This window comes from Triturus cristatus, chromosome 7 (assembly GCF_964204655.1).
Source record: "Triturus cristatus chromosome 7, aTriCri1.1, whole genome shotgun sequence".
Classification (NCBI taxonomy): Eukaryota; Metazoa; Chordata; class Amphibia; order Caudata; family Salamandridae; genus Triturus; species Triturus cristatus.
In genome coordinates, this window is record NC_140590.1 from 1151637029 (window position 1) to 1151644699 (window position 7671).

At 42.8% G+C, this 7671-nt stretch overlaps 1 protein-coding gene across 3 annotated transcripts in view; it reads right to left on the reverse strand.

Annotated features, from left to right (window-relative positions):
* CDC25C (cell division cycle 25C) overlaps window positions 1–2008 on the reverse strand; it is a 248824-nt gene extending 246816 nt beyond the window's left edge. For all 3 annotated transcript variants that reach the window (XM_085618385.1, XM_085618381.1, XM_085618382.1), the window contains exon 1: window positions 1872–2008. The gene's annotated coding sequence lies outside the window, so the exon portion shown is untranslated. The remainder of the gene's footprint in view (window positions 1–1871) is intronic.
* Window positions 2009–7671: the final 5663 nt, after the last annotated feature.

Below are 7671 nucleotides of genomic sequence, written 5' to 3' on the forward strand. Positions count from 1 at the left end.
CTGAAATCGGTGGCCATTCATCTCCCGAGCCCCTGGTCACTCTGAAGTGACCCAGACTCTGTCCCCTCTGCTTTCAGGTTCCTTCCATCCAGAATCCAGGCTTGGATTCCACCGAACCTTTTTCACCTTCTTCCATAGAGAACGACGAGAGCTTCTGACGCCACTTCAGACCTATGCACCCGGCTTCCCTGGGTTAGCTCTTTAAGCTCTTAAGTTCCGAAGGGTTTTCTCAAAGTCCTCCTAGAATGGCCCTTAAACTTTAACTTTGCAACAGCGACTTTTCCATAGAGTTGTACGGAGCACGTGGTCATGTTTCCTCACTGTGCCCGTCCTCCATGGATCTCCTGTGTCATCACCTTGGGTGGTTCCTTGGGGCCCCATCGATTCTACGTACCCTAGGCACTGTGTCTAGTCAAGTCGTGATTGTTATACCACTATTTTAGTATATGTTCGGTCTCCCCCTGGAGCCCGCTGTGTATTGTGCTACTTAAAACTGCTCTATTGATCCAGTATTGTGTGCTTTGTGGTCTATCCTCGTGTAGAGGATAGTACAGAGTGTTATATTAATAAATACATCGTTTTATATAACTACTGTGTGGTTCTCCTTCTTTTAGTCATTCAGGAGGTGATATTTTGGTAAAACAAGCTGCTTTACTTTCCTTCAAGATTAAGCCTGAAGGCTGCTCTCCATAGCTCTCACTAGGATAGATTTCATAAAGGTTATCTTTGACCTCATACATCATAAGGGTCGTGTGGACTGGTACAAGGTGCCCACTTTAACTAGTGGACAGCATATCCCAAGCCACTTTCTCACAATCAGTTGGCTCATACCGCCACACGAGCCTGCTCTCTTTGCCTTACCTTATTCAGATCCGCTTTCAAATGTTATCTTCTCACTTTGATCCTCCGCTCTCCTACAGTTTTGTTCTTTACTGTCATGCCACCCTCTCATTTTATCCACACTGCTCTCCAGACTCACGAATTTGACCTGGTCAGCTCTCCATTCATGTTTGGTCACATTTGAGTGGTTTCCCAAAGCAGTCCTGTTTTTTTCCAAAGTCTGCCTCAACACTTTTAAATAAAATACATGCTCCACTTTGAAGAGAAAACTGGGTGAGGTCACATCATAGTTAAAATGCTGTTCATGCTCACATTCCCATCAGCCCTCTCATTGTACAGCACATCATGGACAGAGGTTTATTGCTTTAAAGACTCAACTGCCCACCTCGTTCACGTAGAAAAGCAATATAATAAAGTGATGATTCTGTGGAAATAATACACCAAGACCTGGGCTCACCAACCTACCTCTGGACTTCATCACAGAACAGGGGGAAGAAGATGTTATTTAGGAAAACATTATTTGCAGACGTTTTAGCAGACAGCATTATGTGAAGAGTAGCAGAATTCTAAATCCCCGAATGCTTTGTTTTGATTCCATATGTAGGGGTATAAATAATTCCCACTTTGCCATCTTTCTCTCCTGTATGCAGTAAATGAAGCCTCGCACTCCAGTTGTTTACCTCTGCTTCCTGGTCCTTGCAGGAGGCCTGATCTTGCAATTATAAACACAGAAATTAAAGTCTCAGAATCCACAGAAATACAGAGTGAACAAACTACTGTACATGGGGCTCTCCCTTTCCTCTTCCGTGGGGTAACTAGCACTTTCAGAGATCGAACTGTGCACAAGATCTGAAACACTGGTAAATTGGACTTTAACAACAGTCTGTGTTATACGTCTTTGAAATGCCCCAGTGAAGTTTTGCTGCTGAGAAGTTGGCGTACGTGTCAAGTCTATGTCAGTGGTCTCGTACGTTTTATGGTCACACGCTCCCAACTTTCGACACTCAGCTGTCATATTATTTCAAACTTACCGTCCTCTCCCCTTTCTTCCGTCTTGCCTCTATATAACTTTGCAGCACCCCCTCTAAAGTCTACGTGCTTCCACGATTCTTCGCCCAGTCCCTGCCTAAAAAGTGGATTTAAACTCCTCCACTTCAGAACCGGCGAATCACGACGCACGCTACACAGTCTCCCAGACGCACGTATGGAAAATTCAACCAATGACACCTTTCAGCCAATCAGCACGCAGTTCTCGGACACCTTCCAATCAGGGTGAGAAAGCTACCACAATGACTGGGCAAATGAAGCGCCATTCAAATTTAACCACAGTAAATTGATTACTCACACAAAATCCCGCCCATTTACAGCAGCTGACCGGAAACATTTGTTCTCTGTTGCCAATCTAAGCGCTCTAGTTAAATTCTGGTACGTATAAGGGTCTTGCATTACCGGATATCTGACAGCTTAATGTCGAGGAAGGACGGACGGGACGAATCAAGAAGACATGTTTTCTTGAGCAGGTTCTTTATTGAAAAGAGGCTGGTTAGCCGGTCGACCATTCGTTAGCCCTACCATGGTACTAGCCAGCTGGCCTATGAATCGAAAGACACGAACATCAGGTCCGCGCTTTGTAAATACCACACTTACCTCGTTTCTTTTTACATTTTATTTTTGTTATTTTATATAGCGCCGACGTGGCGTATGGACATCAGAGCGCTTTAGAAGAGGACCAAAACAATCACATCGTGAAATACCATAACGAAAAGCCGGAAATCGGGAGTAAATCGTAGGACAGATGTACATAAGTAAAGTTCTCTTGACAGGCCATGCAGGGGGAGGGCTTTAAGTGGGCCGGGTCTCACCGGTGGAGAACTCCGGCAGTTTTTAGGTCTCGCCTGACCCAGCGCATGCGCTGGTCTGGCGAGATTTATTGAGAGGGCTCCAAAAAGTGCTACCTGGCCAGCCTAGAGCTACAGCGCTTTACCGCGATTACTTTCGCGGCCGATTTGATGTTTGATCGCGATCGCTTTCGCGGCCGCTCGGCATAGCCAATAGGTCTCGCTTTTGGGACCTTATAAGTATTTAGTTATGCAACTGTTGCATGGCTAAACACTTAAAGGTCCCAAAGGCGAGACCTATTGGCTATGCCAATGCTTGTTTAAAGGGGGCCTCGAAACGGGTCTCTATCTGGCTCTGTTTTGTGCCCTGGCACAGGCGGTCCTTGTTTTCCGGACTGCAGGCACAAGGATGTGCGCTGCTCACTTCTCACAAGTGGATAAGTTACAGCATGACGTAGTGAGCGTTGTAGGGGAAGGGAAAGCCTTGCTTCTTACATCTTCCATGTGTCTGCTTTTTAAAGCACAAGAGTCCGAGCGCTGTTGCGAGTGAGGGGGCCCTATTGAATAGCGGACACTGCAAATTGCCACTTCTCTTTTTTAAACTCAGGAGCAGCAACATTGACTCGTGGTGTCACTAGGGCTATAAGTGGAAGCTTTTTAGGTCTCGCCTGAGCCAGCGCTTTGGCGCTGCTCTGACAAGAGCTTTATTAAATAGGGGATTTGGAAGTGCAAACTAGTGCTTTTCAGGCCTCCAAATACAGTGCATGTGCGCGGGGCGCGCGCGCACCATTTGGCAACCTGCCTGATCAGTTTCGCGGCCGCTTTGATGTTCTCAGTGAGCCGCACGGCCACTGAGAACATCAAAGCGGCCGCGAAAGTGATCACCATTTGCCACCCCCTCCCTTATCCCACTTCCTGCTTGTCTTTTTTTGGAGTGCACTTCTCATTTTACTTTAATCCACTTTTGCACGTGTTATTCAAATGTATTGCTTGCTTCAAGATAGGCATTAGCCATCTTGCCTATGCATGGTAAATAAAGTTTAGTCACATATATGCCATCATGTTGCGGTGGCTTGTTTTCTAAAGTTACCGATTAGCATGCTGCAGACACTACGCCAAAAACCTGGAGGTTTCGCAAATTAGCCATCCTGCTGTTCGTTTCTCTCAAGTTACTTATCTGCATTTCACACATGCTGCTGAAGAAAATATTTGGATCTTTACAACTACGAGCCTAACAATTCACTCATGTGGTTTCCTTTCACAACTGTGTGGGGGGGTATGGAGAATTCTAACACTAGTGCAGACTTATAGGCTCCCTTACTTTCAATAAAGCAAAAGCCACTGATATAACTACATGAGTTAAAGTACAAACTACGTACTTATTAACAAAATTATAAGACTATTTTTATTATGTCCATTTTGGTTAACACCAAAAATTACGAGTAACGTGGCTACAGCTGCATTCTTAATACTTAATTGGTACATATTTAACTGCTGCGGCTCTCATTACGCATGAGTTTTAAATACCCTTTTATTTACTCTTGCACTGTTAGAACGCTTTTATTATAATCCTGTTTGTAGGCAATTTCTACCCAGTGTCACTTTTCAATTACACAGGAGGCATTGTTTTTTCACTTTGGTACCCGGTTAATATTTATCGGCTATAAATGCGGTTTGTTTTGTTACTAAACAACACATCGCACGGGAACCATGCAGGTTTAAAATGCTTACGCTTTACTTTCGTTATTATGGCTTATTTCGGCTATGGCAATTTTCAACAATAATGGAAGGATTTCAGTACCAAAACTTTACTATCCCGTAACTATTGATCGGGTATCTATGCAGTTCACTTTGCTTACTCAACAACTAATCTCATGTGAAGAGAACGGTCTCTTTTTTTAAACTTTTTTTTTATTGCCATTTTTACATTAGACACATTGTACATCGTATAGATCATTCAGATAGTTAGAACAGATTGTACATTCAATAGTGGTACACATCATCTGCATATATCCGTGATACGTCATCGAAGAGCATGACCCACGTGCAAACTTGATATGAGGTGTATACCCCGGTGTCTCAGGTTCCAGATATGGCACAGAAACTATGGCAAAACGAAGGCCTAAACTATGGGGGGGGGAGGCATGAACAGGCACAACCAATGATATCAGCGAGGGTATGTAGCGTCGTAGGGGTAAGGCACCTCTGTGTCCCATGAGCGTGAAGGGAACGGTCTTAACATGCTTCAAGCCTAATCACAGGTGAAGTCCAATTGGAGCCTGGGTCGCATTTACTTAAAGTGAAGGCTTCCAGTACCAGGACAGTGGTAACCCGTAAATATTAGTTGGCAAATGAATGTTAATACTGTGTTTTTTTAAATGCACTTTTACGTTTTATTATTAAAATTAAAAATTTAATCAGGCCCCCATTTTGTTCTACATGGTATGTAGGTTCAGTGTTCTCTCCAACATTTTTTATTAAAGCAACACGTTTACAAATTCATATAACCTCTGGGCAATCTGCCTGCTTTTGGGGCCCAGCGTTTTACACTACCATGAAAATGGCATGTCAAATAATCAGGCTTCTGAGAGTTAATCAACCTTCACAGTATTAAGTCCGACACACCGCTTATTGTGGAGATAAAGTTGAAACGTTAACATTGCACACCGTTTTCTGCAGTATCTGCTCAATTCACTGAGCTATCTTACAAATGCTTCCTGATGTCCGCTTTACTGTGGGGCTTTATGTTTTATCTCTCAGTAGGATTTAAAGCTATTTTGATCAGTAGAATGCATATTCACTTTTGGGCTCTAAACACACAAGAGTACGGTGAACTATGGGTTTGCGCAGTATAAAATGACAGTTCTACTGTTATATACAATCCACTGTATTATGGAGGGAAAACTAAATTAGAACCTCAGACACTGGATGGCTTTTTTAACACTATTTATTAGCTTTTATAAAGGACATTTAACCAGTCGAGTTTCAAATAATTTCAATATTTTCACCATTAAAAAGGATTTGCTATTACTACTACGGCACTTATTATCAGTGGTCTAGTAAATTGGGCCACAATATTTTCACTTTTCCATTCTCTCACTTACATAACTGTACGCTAAAGTTGAGAAATCACTATTACTGTAGATATATTTGTAAGATCACCATCGCTGCAGATATAGGTGTGAGATCAGTATCACTGCGAAATAAGTGTGAGGTCACCATTACTTCAGCTATATGTGTGACAGCTCTGGTAACAGCCCATAAACAACCTGTGTTGTTACTGGGGGCTTATTCTCGCGTTTCAGCTAGTTTTCACAGAGCCTTTGAGGAATGCGCTTCCTCGAGATAAGCACAAGTTTCATAAGATCCTTTTGTTCCACCGTAAACATTCCTTGTGTTCTCTTTAGAAGTGAAGTGGGGGCGTGGGTTTTATCACTCTTCTGTCCGTTTGTCTACAAACCTTTTGCAGAGGTTAGCTGCATCTGGTGCTGTGTTACTAATGTTGTGGTCAAAGATTTACTGTGTGCGATAAATATAGGGTTTGTTTTACTGTGTCTTTTAATAATTGTGTATGCTTGTTAATTTAGTATAACATGGCTATTAGTGCTTCAAATATAAAAAAAAAAAAAAGTGTCACAACTTAAAACAAGCATTTGCAATGTAATAGGTCTCGCATTTACGCGAGTTTGAGCTATTGGCATTGCAAATGACCGCCTTTTATTTTTGTTTTCATTTTTACAGCATAAATAAAAGGCATTGTCGTTTACAATGCCAATAGCTTAAACTCGCGTAAATGCGAGACCTATTGCATTGCAAATGCTTGTTCAATATTATATCCAAGCCATAGTAGCTCCTTATTTCTCTTATGCAACTAGCAACCATTGACTAAGCTAATAGTCCTGACTTGTTGTAGGTATGATGTTACTTGTTGTATCATATATCTAGATGCAGTGACAGAAACAGCAAAATACAAGTCGGGCGGCACACTATGCTAAGCACAGAATTTTAGCTTAGGTCTTGTAAGCCACGCCCTTAATTACATTGGCCACGCCCCTTTGAGAGCACCACAGTTTTTTCATCCCACTTAAAGCCCTGTGCAGGGGTATATTTGAGATAGAACTTCAGACAAATTAAAGCATACATTGTAGAGATGATGGCAAAGAGAAATTAAACCAAGTGCCTTAAGAGAAGAGCTTTGAGAATTTTTTTGAAGGTAGCAAGGCTTATGGTCAGAGTGAGAAAGTTCCAAATTCTTGTAGCACTTCTGGAGAATGATTGGTTCGCCAATCACACTCAAATGAAGGTGGGGGGCTCAAGGAGAAGTGAGTGCAGAGCTTTGTAAGTAGTGCATGCGGTTTTAAATTGGGCTTTCACCTCTACAGGAAGTCACTAGAAAGTTACCAGGATAGAAGTTATTGGATTTTTTTTGGGGGTGACCAGTCACAAAGCATGCTGCAGCATGTATGACAGCTCTGAGCGAACCTAGTTCAACTTTGGGAATGCTTGAGAGTAGTGTGTTCCATAGTGCCGTCTGGAAAGAACCAGCACTTGAACAACTGATTTTAGGTGCTGGTCTGGGGTGAGTTGCTTGATTGCCCGAGCAGCCTTAGCTGGATCCGGGCGCTCTTGCTCATAGCTGTGGTATGACTGGAGGTTGAGATGGCAGTCGAGGGTAAAACCAAGTGACTTTGCATTCTGAACGAAAGACAGCCCTCCAAGGCAGGGAAGTGAGCAAGTCGGTCTTACTTCTGAGATATCAGAAGAAATTATGTTTTAGCCAGATTTAGTGTGAGGTGGTAATTTGACATCCATGGCAGATTTCTTGTCAAGGTGCTTGATAGGAGGGTGATGTAAAATCTTCGATGCGATCTTCAGGTAGAGTTAGGTTATGGCGCACAGGTAGAAGAGGATTCGAGGGTACCTAAGTAGGCAAACTGCCTTTGAAACCAAGTTCCCGATTTTCACTATTTGAGAGCTGTTCGTTAGGAGGTGA